The 14616-nt window shown below is 47.7% G+C and overlaps 1 long non-coding RNA gene across 2 annotated transcripts in view; it reads left to right on the top strand.

Annotated features, from left to right (window-relative positions):
* The first annotated feature begins 307 nt into the window (after positions 1–307).
* LOC102248094 overlaps positions 308–14616 on the top strand; it is a 15902-nt gene continuing 1593 nt past the window's right edge. The window contains exons 1-5 of one of the 2 annotated variants that reach the window (XR_314460.2): positions 308–828; positions 1005–1108; positions 5538–5689; positions 8931–9042; positions 11671–11756. This is a non-coding gene — a long non-coding RNA (uncharacterized LOC102248094). Of the gene's footprint in view, positions 829–1004; positions 1109–5537; positions 5690–8905; positions 9043–11670; positions 11757–14616 lie in introns of both variants that reach the window. The other variant, XR_001359691.1, reaches the window with a different exon arrangement.

Here is a 14616-nt window from a genome sequence, read left to right as displayed (position 1 = left end):
CGGTACATGACTAAGTTATTAAAGAATCCGCGCAACTGGAAAAGTCGGATGACCCCAAGTTTGGAAAAGAAACGCAGTGAGCGTTGTGTGTGTCGACAGCATTCCTACAGAACCTACCGAACCACCAGCTGTGGTTGCCTGGGACTGAGCGTGGGGTCTTGCCTTTCATTTTTCACACTCTGTTACTGTTTAATGTTGCTGCATGTATTTCTTCTGTAAGCGACATGGTTTTTAGTGGGAGAGACAGAGGCGTAACAGCAGCAAAGTAGCAGCGGCCACAGTGTGGCCACGGACCTTGTGCGTTTGAAACCAGGGATCTGAAAAATGCAGAGGGGCCGACCAGGGGAGAGAACTGCAGAAAAGCCAAGTGGGACGAGGGGGCAACCCCGGGGACAGCGACTCACAGAGACACCCAGCCATGATCCTGATGCCACTCCGGCCTCCTGGCCCAACTGGCCCACTGCCCCCCGTTCCTGCCTCCTGCCTGAGGTGGCTGGAAGCCACCACCAACCCCCCTGAGGGGACACGAGACGTGAAGATCCTGAGAACTGCTGTTCTCCTAAACTGCATGCAGGTCGCCCACTTCCATGGTCTCAGTTAAGACTTATTTGTAAATGACAGACGCCCACGTCCAACCAGCTTCGGAGAAAACGGACTTATGGGGTCTTTACTACCCGACGTCTCCAGAGCTTCTTGATTAAGCAGGAGGCTTAACCAGACCCGGACTGCCTGCCTCGGCGAGGCTTCCCAAGGCCATCCGGTCTTCAACCTGGTGCCTCCCCACCCTCCCAGGTCCATCGAGAAGCCCTTGGCCATCACCTGGGCCAGGTAACTGTTGCCAGGGAGTCCTTCGTGCCCATGGCCTCTGGGGGCCTCCCCTATTTAGGTAGAGGGTGGGAAGGGCTCAGGAAGGGATCGAGGTGGGCTGGGCGGCACTGCAAAATGTTTATGCCTCGGTGTGGTTTCTGCTGTTCTTACTTCCATTCGTTCTTTAAATTTCAAAGTGCCAAGTCGAAGAGCCCCACTCCTGTGTTAAGGTGGAACCACTGGAGCAGACCACCTGCCCTCAAGGACTCGGTGAGGCATCTGCCTGCTCCTAGATACGCAGGTGAGGCCCGTCATGACGCCTGGTGATACCACCTGGAGGTTTGTTCATTCTTTAAATCTACTCTGCCCAAAGCTATCTCATGCCTCCTCCTCCTCCTCCTCCTCCTCCTTCTTCTCCTCCTCCTCCTTCTATCTTTTTCTCTCTTCCTTCCTCCTCCTCCTCCTCCTTCTCCTTTTGCATTTTACAATATCGAAGTTTTTTACAACTTTATTGAGATATACTTCACATACCCTAAAACTCACCCATTTAATCACTGAGGAATTGATTAGTTATGAATCTGAATCAGACATGTGGATAAGCACTCTGACAATAAAAGCGCAAACACTGAAATAGGAGACCTTCACAAAACCACAACCAGATTAGGAGATTTAAAAACATCTGTCTCAGAGTTTAACAGATCAAGTATTTTAAAAACACCCCACAGTTCAATGTAATGCTTTTCCCTTTGGGCCATAACGTCAGGGTCTGCTTCTCAGGCTCTCCAGGTGGTTCTATGGAAAACTCTCCTGCCAGCTGCAGGTAAGAGACAGGTGCCCGCAGCCTCTCCCCGCTGAGAAGGGGGACCCCCCTCACCATCGCACCAACAGCTCTCTCCAAAAGCCATTCCCCACATCCTCTCTCAGTGGCTACTATCCTGCTCCTTTCATGCGTTCAGTGTGGTGAGAGGTTAGGAAGTTGTCTGACGAGTTTCTCACTACCAACTCCACGCAGGTCCCTCAGGGTATCTGGTCTCCTAATTCCTATTGGTATCTGATGTCTATTGCTTAGGGCGCGGCCAAAACTTCCATTTCAACACTGTCCTCCTGTAACTGTGCTACTGGAATAGCAACACGGGTGAGAACCAGAGCTACAGGGAAAACAGCTAAAAATGTCCAGAGAGATCAAATGAGTTACTGACAAGGGAAAGAATAACAACTTGTCAGGAACATCTTATTTACCACACGAGTGTGAAGTAGAAAACATTGAAGAGTTCTGAGGGGAAAGGATTGTGATTCTAGAACCCATGCCCAGCAAAATAATATTCAGATGAGAAGACAAAAGGCAATTTCAGGCCTGTACCACCAATAGACCCTTTCTGGGAAAGTGACTCAAAGGAGTATGTGGTCAGGATAAAGACTTTGTAAAATGCGGTCTGCGAGAACAAGGGCAGGAAATCAAACCTGTGAAGCTTTTTCTGTTTTGATAAGTCAGGTGCATTTTATTGGTTTTCTTTAAGAACTCTAAGTTTATCGTTAATTCTAACTAATGGTTGACCATGTGAATATTTTATATATATATATATATAATTGATTTCAGAGAGGAAGGGGGAGGGAGAGAGATAGAAACATCAATGATGAGAGAGAATCATTGATTGCCTCCTGCACGCTCCCCACTGGGGATCGAGCCTGCAACCTGGACACGTGCCCTCACCAGGAATCAAACCCTGACCTCCTAGTTCATAGGTTGATGCTCCATCACTGAGCCACCGCGGCTGGGTGACAATGTGAAATTTTTTTTGACAATGTGAATTTTTAATGCAATCTCTCAAAAAGGATTTTTGGAATATAAGACAGCCACACAGTAAAAAAAAAAATCATTTACCTTTTATGTTAATTTAATCATGTTTCTGAAGTCTGGGTAAGGAAAGGGACACTAAAACGTTCTAAAGGCCAAATCCTGTTTGGAGATTATAGGTACTTTAAAATTTTGATTGTTATTAGCAATACGATTTTAAATGCTGGTTAATTTTTATATTAAAAAAAACTAGTAGAAAAGCATCTAGAATTGCCCAAAACAGAAGTCAAAAGAAGAAAGATCAAGCCAGTAAAAGTCAATTAAAGAAAAAGCAAAAAGTACAAAAGTGAAAGAAACAGAAAGTGTAACACAAAATGTCAAAAATAAGACCAGTTATTAACAGCTGTACATTTTTTATTGTTTATTTTAAATATATTTTATTGACTTCAGAGAGGAGGAAAGAGGGAGAGAGAGATAGAAACATCAATGATGAGAAAGAATCATTATCAGCTGCCTCCTGCACGCCCCCTACTGGGGGTCGAGGCTGCAACCCTGGCATGTGCCCTGACCTCCTGGTTCGTAGGTCGACACTCTCAATCACTGAGCCACACGGGCTGGGCGACAGCTATAAAATTTTAATGATTAAATTCTAGTAAAAGTCAAAAGAGTCTCAGGTTAAGTGAAAAAGGAAACTCTAGCTCTGTTCTTGGTTCAGTTATCTCCTGCTGAGGGACAAGCCACCCCAAAACTCAGGAGGGGCGTGGCAGGGTCACTCACTCTGCTGCATTCGGCAGAGGGCTGGGCCGGGCACACGGTCCAAGGCGACGTCACTCACGTGGGTGAACCTCATGGCTTCCCCACCATGGCCTCTCTGTTGCCAAGAGTGTTGTCTCATTTAATAGGACAGCCTGAACATCTGCATGTAAGGGGACACTCTCAATCACTGAGCCACACGGGCTGGGCGACAGCTATAAAATTTTAATGATTAAATTCTAGTAAAAGTCAAAAGAGTCTCAGGTTAAGTGAAAAAGGAAACTCTAGCTCTGTTCTTGGTTCAGTTATCTCCTGCTGAGGGACAAACCACCCCAAAACTCAGGAGGGGCGTGGCGGGGTCACTCACTCTGCTGCATTCTGCAGGGGGCTGGGCCGGGCACACGGTCGAAGGCGACGTCACTCACGTGGGTGAACCTCATGGCTTCCCCACCGTGGCCTCTCTGTCGCCAAGAGTGTTGTCTCATTTAACAGGACAGCCTGAACATCTGCATGTAAGGGGGCTGGTGGAAGTTACCTGGCCCCTTATGGAAAGGCTAAAGCTGTCAGTTCCTCTGCTTCCTATTGGTCAAAGCAAGATCCACCGTCATCTATAATAATAAAAAAAGGGTAATATGCTAATTAGACTGAATGTCCTTCCGGGTGTCATTCCGGATGTCCTTCCGGACAAAGCTGGGCTGGAGCGAAGCCCGGGTCCCAGGTGACTGGTGGTGGTGGCCAGAGGGAAGCAGCCCGGGTCCTAGGTGCCTGGCGGCAGCAGCCAAAACAAAGCCCAGGTCCTAGGTGCCGGAGGGAAGCTGGTGCCGGCAGCCAGGGGAAGGAAGGCCTACTCTTGCAGGAATTTTCGTGCATCAGGCCTCTAGTCCATTCAATAAGAGAGGAAATAGACCCCACCTCCCAGTGGGCGGGGCCACCTGTGCTTGGAAGGAAGGAAGGAATTTATGGCCATAGCTTTGGAGACTGTCTCCCTCCATGTGCTTCGCAAGAGATCCATCTAACGTTACATAATTATGAAATATTTAAAGCAGATAAATGTATTTCAGGGGAAATTCAAGTAGCATAAAGAGAGTGAGGTAATCATATTTTTAAGGGCATAATTCAAGGGGGAAAGCATTAAATGGAACTGCGGGATATTTTTTAACTGATGAAATGTCTATTCATCAAGAAAATGTTCTGATACTCATTTATTGAACACCCACACAGATAATTCTATTTAACCTCACAACAGTTCTGTGAGGTAAGTGCTATTCTTTGCCCCATTTCACAGACGAAGAACCTGAGGCTTAGAGAGATTGAGTAAACCCCACTTCTACACAGTTTGTAAGGGAAAGAGCCAAGATTTGAACTCAGGTAACCACTGTGAGGTAAGTGCTATTCTTTGCCCCATTTCACAGATGAAGAACCTGAGGCTTAGAGATTGAGTAAACCCCACTTCTACACAGGAAGCCAAGATTTGAACTCAGGTAACCGAATACCAGCTTTCCTGCTCTTGATCACTGAGGAATTGATTAATTATGAATCTGAATCAGACATGTGGATAAGTACACCATAAATAATAGAGCAAATACTGAATTATGAGACTTTCACAAAACCACAAGCAGATTAGGAGATTTAAAAACATCTGTCTCAGAATTTAACAGATCAACTATTTTAAAATTCACATAGACAACCTAATAAAATTAACAAGATTGTGTTAATATATCCAAATAGCATTTCTATGGGGAATACCCTTTTTTCAAATGCTCACAGAACATAAAGACAAATTGATTAAGTAATGAGTCTCAAAGTAAACCTCAATAAATCCCAAACAGTAGAAACTACAATTTCTACAAATCAATAATTAAAAGACAAATGACCAAGTAGAAAACTGGGAAAGGATATAGGAAGGGGTAATGTACAAATGAGGACATATAAATGGCCCACAATATATAAAAAGATGTTCAAGCCTTCCTAGGAAACATGGAACTGGAAATCAGATCAACAAGGTACTATTTTATTTTATTTTTGCACAACAGATTGGGAACATTGAAAATTTGTATCGGTTGTTGATAAGAGGATAGGGAAGGATTTTGTATAGTGCTGGTGGAATATAAACTGACATGGCCATTTTAAAGGACCTTTTGGAAGTGTCAATAATTTAAACATATGTGACTATGTTACACAGCGACTCAATTTGCAAAATCTACGCTGGATTCTGGTGTTGGTCACGGCAGCCCATCCCTCGCTGATTGCAACAAAACACAAAAGGCAACTGTCCACGGACGGAAAATAGCAAGTGGATTGCTAAAAGGGCCAAAACTCGAAGACTCTTATGGGGTAAGTTTTCAGGGTTTTGTTTCTCTTTGATCATCCAGCTTTCAGCCGAGGGTGGCCCCAGTACAAAACCGAACAGCAATGCAGGTAGCAAACCCTCCAAAGGAAACCCATTTTCCTGGACAGAGAATTGGAAAAAGAAGCCTCCGTGAGTCAGAGCGTGGCGTATCTCCTTCTCTCTTTTCTCTCTTTCGACCTTTTCTGAGAACAGAAAAACAATAACTAATGAAATCAAAAGCGGGAAAGATAAATACTGTTAGAGCCCACGAGTGATCCAAAGCCATACTCACTTTATGACCTCGAATGCTTTTATTAATCAAGAAAGAATACAAGTCAATGAGTCAAAGCATCAAACTCAAAGGCTTAGAAGAAGAAAAATAAAAGAAGTAGGAGGAAAGAATTAGTAGGCATAAAAGTAGCCAGTTGCCTACGTTTAAATCTGTTTCACCACTTGTTAGCTGTGTGTCCTTAGGCAAGTCACTTGCTAATTTTGTGATTCGGTTTCTCCATCTGTAAAATGAGAATATAGTCCATGACTCACAAGGTTGTTATGAAGATTAAATGAGCCAATATAACTTGGACTAGTACTCGGCACCGAGTAAACACTATATAAATGTGTGCTATTGTATTTCTTCTGCTACTGTTACTATTAAATGTCTGACAAGTCTTATGAAGAAAACAAAAGAAATAAAGCACAGAAATGCATCATGACTAAGATGGAATTTTTTAAAAAAATATATTTTATTGATTTTTTACAGAGAGGAAGGGAGAGAGATAGAGAGTTAGAAACATCGATGAGAGAGAAACATCGATCAGCTGCCTCCTGCACATCTCCCACTGGGGATGTGCCCGCAGCCCAGGTACATGCCCTTGACCGGAATCGAACCTGGGACCTTTCAGTCCGAAGGCCGACGCTCTATCCACTGAGCTAAACCGGTTTCGGCGATGGAATTTTTAAAAGAGAGAAATATAGAGAAGAATTTTTAAGTTATAAGTGAATTCTATGTATCACTTTATGCTAAAAAAATCCACTTTTCTAGGTAAATATAATACTCATTTCAGGAAAATATGTCTGGCTCAAATGGAAGAAACCAGAAAAGCTAATACTGTAGCAAATAAGTTTAAGGCAATTGTCAAAGGCCTTAGATCCAGATGGTTTTACAGATGAATTAGTAAACATTTTAGGAATAGCTACTCCCTACATTCTTTCCAAAAATTTCAAAGCACTGAAATGCACTAAAATACATGGAAAAGTTCCAGTTCGTTTTATGAGTTTGTATAATGCTGATACCAAAAGCACATAAAGCACAAAAATAAAAACTTTGTTGAAAAATCTCACCTAAATCTATCAGCCAATAAAAATATAGCAGCAAATAAAAAATCTAAATAATATATTGGTAAATTTAAAAATCAAGTAAAAAGAGTCATACATCATTGCCGGGTTTGTTCTTGGAAGGCAAGGTTCGTTTAACTCAGGAGTGTGGGTTTTGGAAGCAAACTTCCAGGTTTTGAAGCTGGCTTCACCACTTACTAGAAAGTGGCTGAGTGACCCCGGTAAGTGGTGGAATGTCTCTGTGGTTGTCTTCCAGTTTGTAAATGTAAATAATAATAATAATAATGTCTACTTCATAGGGATGCAAGGATTAAATTAAAACAATTCATTTGAAGAACTTAGCCAAGTATTGGGTACATAGTAAGCACTCAACCATGGCCAGATAGAGTATTAACTTTAATATGCTTTTTCAAAACCCCTTGATAATGCAACTGGCATGAGCTCTCCACTCAGCTCAAGTTTTTGAACAAGGTCAACTGAATGTTTTCATTTCCGAGTGGGAAGAGTGGAGAGGAAAGCAGGGCAGGACACTCAAGGAGCATGGGGCAGAGGTTGTGTCTCTGTGTTCCCAGGATTCTTCCAGCCCAATCTCCCTGGATTGGTTTGAGATAATTATTTTTTTCATTTTTAAATATATTTTGTACTGTTGATAGTATTACAGGTATCTCCCATTTTCCCACCTTTCCTCCCCTCCTTCCAGCCCCTACTCACCCCCCACCTCAGGACATAATTAGTAATTAGTATCAAATAACCTAGGGCAGTGGTCCGCAAACTGTGGCTCGCGAGCCACATGCGGCTCTTTGGCCCCTTGAGTGTGGCTCTTCCACAAAATACCACATGCGGGCGCGCACATACAGTGCGATTGAAACTTCGTGGCCCATGCGCAGAAGTCGGTTTTCGAAAAGGAGATAGACGAAACAAGTATACAAGACGAGTGTAGATGGGAGAATTGGAAGGGGTTGACCTCAGCGAACGTACCTCAATCAGATTGAGGACGTTTTTAGCAAAGGCCAGCTTAGGAGTACCCTAATTAAGTTAATAACAATGTACCTACCTATATAGTTTAAGTTTAAAAAATTTGGCTCTCAAAAGAAATGTCAATCGTTGTACTGTTGATATTTGGCTCTGTTGACTAATGAGTTTGCCGACCACTGACCTAGGGATTCCCAGAATGTCTGCTTCTATCCTAAAAGTCTTAGCCAGCCACAGAACTCAGAATGGTCCCCATGGATATAAGTCATAGCAGCAAACAACCACCAGGAGGCAGCAAACTGCAGCCAAAACAGGGGCACCTTGGATGATCAAGTCACTCCCCCTCCAAAACCTCCCACAAGACCACAAAGCTCTGCACTGCCTGACCACTGCCCACCTCACCAGCCCGTCCCCAGCTGCTTCTTTCCTTGTCCTCTGGACTCCTGACCCCTGGGCCTCCCTCCACCTGCTGTCCTGCCTCAGCATCTGGGCACATCATGTTCCCTCTTTCCCAGCTGCTCTGCCAGGGCCACGGCATTGCGCTAACCAGGAATACAATGATTCCTATGGTAGTGACGCCCCCTAGAGTTGTGCAGCAGGAGCAGCTCTTTCCACCCTTCCTTCTTCCAGTTAATGTTTACTCACCTTTTGGAGCTCAGCTCAACATTAATTCACCAGGGAAGTCCCCCTGCTCGGACCAGGCCAGCTGCCTGCTGGGCGCTTTCATTGTTGCCAATTCAACATGGCACTCACCACAATGCTGAACACGTCGCTTATTGTATAACAATTTTAAGGCAGCTTTATTGAAGTGTAATATGTAAATAGTAAAATCATGCCCCCTAGAGTCAACCCCCTCCCCGGCCCAAGCCCAGGGCCCGCTGGTGTGTCTGCAACTGCAGGTTTGCCTTTCACAGAATGTCATGTCAATGGAATCTGCAGGGTTCGGCCTCCCAGTCTGGTTTCTTTCGCTTCGTGGTTGTAAGATCATCTGACCCGTGTCTTCGCTGCCAGAATGTGAAGCTGTGCACAGCGAGGAACCACGTCTGACTCGGTAACTACCGTATCGCCGTGGCCTGCCGTGGTGTTTCCCAACCTTCCTTTTCATTACTGCTCCTCCAAGGAGAACATTTTAATTTAATTTCAATTCTTCCCGTTGAGAGAAATGAAATACTAAGGACTAAGGTGTTGTTGTGTAGGGTTGAGCTTTGGAGGGCCACAATACACTGATAGCTAAATAGTTTTTGCACCCTCCAAGAGTGAATTTTCACCCGTGGAGGGTGATATCACCCCCACTAGCATGCATGGACTAGCACAGCCGTGGGCAAACTACGGCCCGCGGGCCGGATCCGGCCCGTTTGAAATGAATAAAACTAAAAAAAAAAAAAGACCGTACCCTTTTATGTAATGATGTTTACTTTGAATTTATATTAGTTCACACAAACACTCCATCCATGCTTTTGTTCCAGCCCTCCGGTCCAGTTTAAGAACCCATTGTGGCCCTCGAGTCAAAAAGTTTGCCCATCCCTGGACTAGCACATAGTAGGTGCTCAACAAATGTCTGCGAATTAATGAGAGAACACTCAAAGCCATTGCCACATGGTGGCGCTCCCCAAGGGAGCCAGCTCATCTCATTGGAAGGCTCTGCTGGGTTTCAGGCGGGCTGGGAGGGACTATCCACTCAGATGTGGACACTCCCTTCTCCCGAAAAACACACCAGTAACTGCAAAGCGCCGTGCTGGTGGCTGCCGGAGCGAGGCCCAGCATCCAGGTACTGGGGACAGAATTGGATTTGTGTTTTGAAAATCCACTCTGGCTCGAGAGAGGGAGCAGGATTAGAGAGGGACTATCCACTCAGATGTGGACACTCCCTTCTCCTGAAAAACACACCAGTAACTGCAAAGCGCTGTGCTGGTGGCTTCCGGAGCGAGGCCCAGCATCCATGTACTGGGGACAGAATCGGATTTGTGTTTTGAAAATCCACTCTGGCTCCAGAGAGGGAGCAGGATTAGAGCAGCAGTTCTCAACCTGTGGGTCGCGACCCCTTTAGGGGTCGAACAACCCTTTCACAGGGGTCGCCTAAGACCATCGGAAAACACATATATAATTACATCTAGGTCAGTGGTTCTCAACCTTCTGGCCCTTTAAATACAGTTCCTCATGTTGTGACCCAACCATAAAATTATTTTCGTTGCTACTTCATAACTGTAATGTTGCTACTGTTATGAATCGTAATGTAAATATCTGATATGCAGGATGGTCTTAGGCGACCCCTGTGAAAGGGTTGTTCGACCCCCAAAAGGGTCGCGACCCACAGGTTGAGAACCGCTGGATTAGAGGGAAAGAGTTGGATGCTGGGATGGACGATTAGGAGGAGAAACTAGCTTGGCATAAAGGTGATGAGCTCAGTTTGGCTTCTTTGAGTTTGAGGGATCCAGAAGGTCAGATATCAAAGGTTAACGGTGTTTGCAGGTCTGACGCTCAGAAGAGAAACGTAGGTTCCAGAAGGAATGGGCTACAATAGCAGTTGCTGATCAGGAAGTGGGGGGAACATTCGCTGCAGAGGGCACATTGCAGGGAACCCCAGGACCCTGCATCCCACTCTCCCGCTCACCTCTGATGTCAGCTGCAGCTGACGGACAGTTCCCTACAAGCTCAGCCTCCCCTCCCGCCCACAGCGCCCCACCTCAGGAGCACCACCTCTTTTCCCTTCTCCAGCGCCATGGCCGTGCCAGCCTGTGCTCAGCCTGGAAGTGCAGGGAGCTAGTGCCCCCGTGGACACCCTCCCCCAGTGGAGACAGGAGCCGAGGGATCAGTGCTCTGCCCCCATCCTCGGGGAGATGAGGGGGTGCTCTGTACCCTGCAGAGGCCCCGAGGAGTCGGCCCTGCTGCAGACAGCTGCAGTCTCAGCAAAGCCTCCTGACATGGCCTTTCCCTCACCTCCCAGCCCCATCGCGCCTGCTTCCTGGGGTCACGTCCCAAGGAAGCCACTTGTCTCAGACTGTGCTGCTAGCAGCTGAGGGACCCCCTGGCCTCCAGGCCCTTGGCATACCTGCAGGGCCGATATGCCGCTGGCCTGGGCAGCCGGTCCTCTGGTGGGGCCAGCTCTTTGTGGGGAAGGTGAGCAGCCAGAAAAACACTCACTCTAAGCCAGTGATGGCGAACCTATGACATGCGTGTCAGAGGTGACACGCGAACTCATTTTTTTGGTTGATTTTTCTTTGTTAAATGGCATTTAAATATATAAAATAAATATCAAAAATATAAGTCTTTGTTTTACTATGGTTGCAAATATCAAAAAATTTCTATATGTGACACGGCACCAGAGTTAAGTTAGGGTTTTTCAAAATGCTGACACGCCAAGCTCAAAAGGTTCGCCATCACTGCTCTAAGCTGACTGAGGTGTCTCTGCTCCCCCCCTGGAATCCTGAGCCTGAGCCCCCTGCACAGAGCCGGGTCTTTCCAGTCTCCTGAAGGTGTGCAGTCTCGCTCCCCCCACAGGAGAGGGTGGAGGGTGGAAGGCAGGCTTCCATCCAGGTGATGTTCTCCCCGGAGGTGATCCATGCTCCTGCCTTCTTCCCTCCTCTGCACTGGCCCCCAAGCCAGTGAGCAGGCCTCACTCAAAGCCAGAAGGGCCCTCCATCCACCAAAGGCTGAATGTCCTCTCCCTCTACCCCCACAGGCTCAAGCCACTCCCCTGTCCAGGACCAACTGCAACAGCGCCACCTTCAGGCATCGCAGAAAGATGCATCATCTGAACCCTGCAAGGTGCCTGGATTAGTCTTTTCCGCTGGGAGGCAGGACGGCAGGGGCGGGCTGGGGGTGGGGAGGTTTACAATTGCAGGCTGATGCTATTGGGCAGCTCACATCACCTCTCTGAGCCCCGAGGTCAAGTGCGCTTGGCAATTGCTCCCCGGTGGCTGTGAGGATAGAGTGAGATAATCCTAGAGCACACCTAGATGGCCCATGACCCGTTCCAAGGCTGGGTCACATCCTTGTGTGCCTGGTTTGAAAAGTCCCCAAACAACCAACAATTCGTGGAGCTTATGAACTCACAGAGGTCCTTGGCCCCCTTTCCTTTTGCCCTTTGCATTTTGGGGGGGTGGGGGGGCTTTGGACTCAGAGACACAGAATTCAGTTGCTCACCATCATCAGCTCAACTCACAACATTAGGGCCACACCTGACGCCTCTTGCGTTGTCGTTTGCTTTGTTATCGTGGCTCTCGCCCCCCTTCTGGACCCCCCTCCCTCCTCCCTTCTCCCCACAGGCAAACATCCTTAATGTTGTCAATGTGTGAATGTGTGTGTGTAGCCATGAAAATATATATTGCAGCATATTAAGTAGTATTTGCCAGACATCTTGTTTGGCGTTCCATTTTTACGACCTGCCTGTGTTAGCACACATCATTCTAATTCATCCCATCGTATCGCTGCGTGGTGCTCATCATTTGCATATGCCCCTGCGATCTCTCCCTCCTCTGTGAGCAGGCATCTTGCTTGTTTCCACCCCTTGGGTATTGCCAGTAACGGCTTCGGGGAATATCCTTGGGCATGTTTCCTCGTCTCCCTCGGCGAGAGATGCTCTGGACTGTGTGCCCAGAAGTGGGATTGCTGGAGTGTGGGGTCCATGCTCCCCACCATGGCCCACCCCCACTTCACACTCCCACTAGGACAAGGGTTCCCGGGTCCCCACCTGATGGTTCAAAGTGGAGCTCATTGTCGCCTCCCTCTCCCTTTCTCCCCGAGCTGTCCTGCCTGGGCGTGCTGCAGGCCTCCTATGGACCAGGGACTTCATTACCTTGTAAGACAAGTGGCTCCAACTGCTAGGTGACCCCGCACCTCGTCACTGGCTATCACCGTGCACAAAGCGCCACCTTAGACACAGCCAGCTGGACAAGGAGTGGTGTGTGAGCCTATACCAGTGGTTCTCAACCTTCTGGCCCTTTAAATACAGTTCCTCATGTTGTGACCCAACCATAAAATTATTTTCGTTGCTACTTCCTAACTGTAATGTTGCTACTGTTATGAATCGTAATGTAAATATCTGATATGCAGGATGGTCTTAGGCGACCCCTGTGAAAGGGTCGTTCGACCGCCAAAGGGGTCGCGACCCACAGGTTGAGAACCGCTGCTATAGACATACCAAGGTGCGTGGACCATCCCAAGATGGCCCTAAGAACCCCCTCCATCCTGAGATGCCAAATCAACCCATCAAATGCAGCTCACATGCCCACCGCCTCTCTAGGGCAGCGGTTCTCAACCTGTGGGTCGCGACCCCTTTGGGGGTCGAACGACCCTTTCACAGGGGTCGCCTAAGACCATCAGAAAACACATATATAATTACATATTGTTTTTGTGATTAATCGCTATGCTTTAATTATGTTCAATTTGTAACAATGAAATTGGGGGTCACCACCACATGAGGAACTGTATTAAAGGGTCGCGGCATTAGGAGGGTTGAGAACCACTGCTCTAGGGAGTAGAAATGTGTGGCCAGCACAGCGGTGGGGGTGATTCTGTCGGGGCTGCTGTCCTGATCCCCGTTAGCACTTTTCTTGGTGGCCTCTGAGGCATGAGGGCCCACTGTGGTGCAGGACAAACTAGGGTGTGGGACTGGGTGGCAGTGTCTCCTTCAAGCTCACATCCCCCCAAATCTCTGAAGTGCTTGTGCATAGAGGTTTTCAGACTCACAGGCTCTGAAGTCAGAATGTCCTGGCTCACGCACCCCTCTTAGTGCCTGACAGGACTGCTGTCGATGACAAAGACGGACTACATGGGAGTGCTTAGCAGGGTTCCAGGCACAGGCTAACCCCCCCAAATGGCCGTCTATTAACAGCAATTGTCCATAACATAGGAAATACATTCTTTAGTTTACAAAGTAAAAAATGTGACTCCCCGAGAGGCTGAGCCACTGGCAGGAAAGCAGGATCCAAACTCAGGTCTGTCTGTTTCCATCTTCCCGGGCTTCCTGACCTCAAGGGCCCCGGCCTCTGCCGGAACCTAGAGTCCTGCCCAGGGTGGGCAACAGGCGCCTGGCCACCTTGGCAGGAGTCCCTCAGGGAGTGGGAGGCCCAGGGCCGGCCGAGCCCAGGTGGGGCTGTCGGAGGCGCCCAGGTGCTGGGTAAGAGGGCAGCCTGGCCCTTCTCCAAGCACATTCAGAGCCAACCCAAGGGAACCCCCGATGGTGTCAGTGCCAGCAGGCCTGGGGCACAAGCATCGGAGACATTAAATATTCAACGTGTCGGCTGGCTTCCAAGCTTGGTAATTAAAACTCTTATTTCATATTTTACACAGGATGGACAGGGAAGGCATGGGGCTGCTCTCAGAGGTTCCATGGCTTCCTTGTTCACAGAGGAAGTGGCTCTCCTGAGGACAATTTCCCTCCCACGTGGGACCCACGCTGCCCTATTTATGAAGTGATTTCCTGGGAGGGCAGGGAGTGGAGGTCGGGAGGTGTCCAGGGTGTAGGGTCATTCAGAGCTCCCAGTGCCGTCTCAGACTTTCTTTCTTCTTCTCCAGAACGGGTCTGTGTTCCCAGGAGCCTGCAGAGGGCTGGGCCTGGGGCCACTCACCCCTGATGCACAGGCAGCCTGGGAACAGCTGGCCCTGGAAATGGGAAGGGGGGGGG

Source organism: Myotis brandtii, unplaced genomic scaffold, assembly GCF_000412655.1.
Source record: "Myotis brandtii unplaced genomic scaffold, ASM41265v1 scaffold68, whole genome shotgun sequence".
Lineage (NCBI taxonomy): Eukaryota > Metazoa > Chordata > Mammalia > Chiroptera > Vespertilionidae > Myotis > Myotis brandtii.
This window is presented reverse-complemented; position numbering and strand designations above follow the sequence as displayed.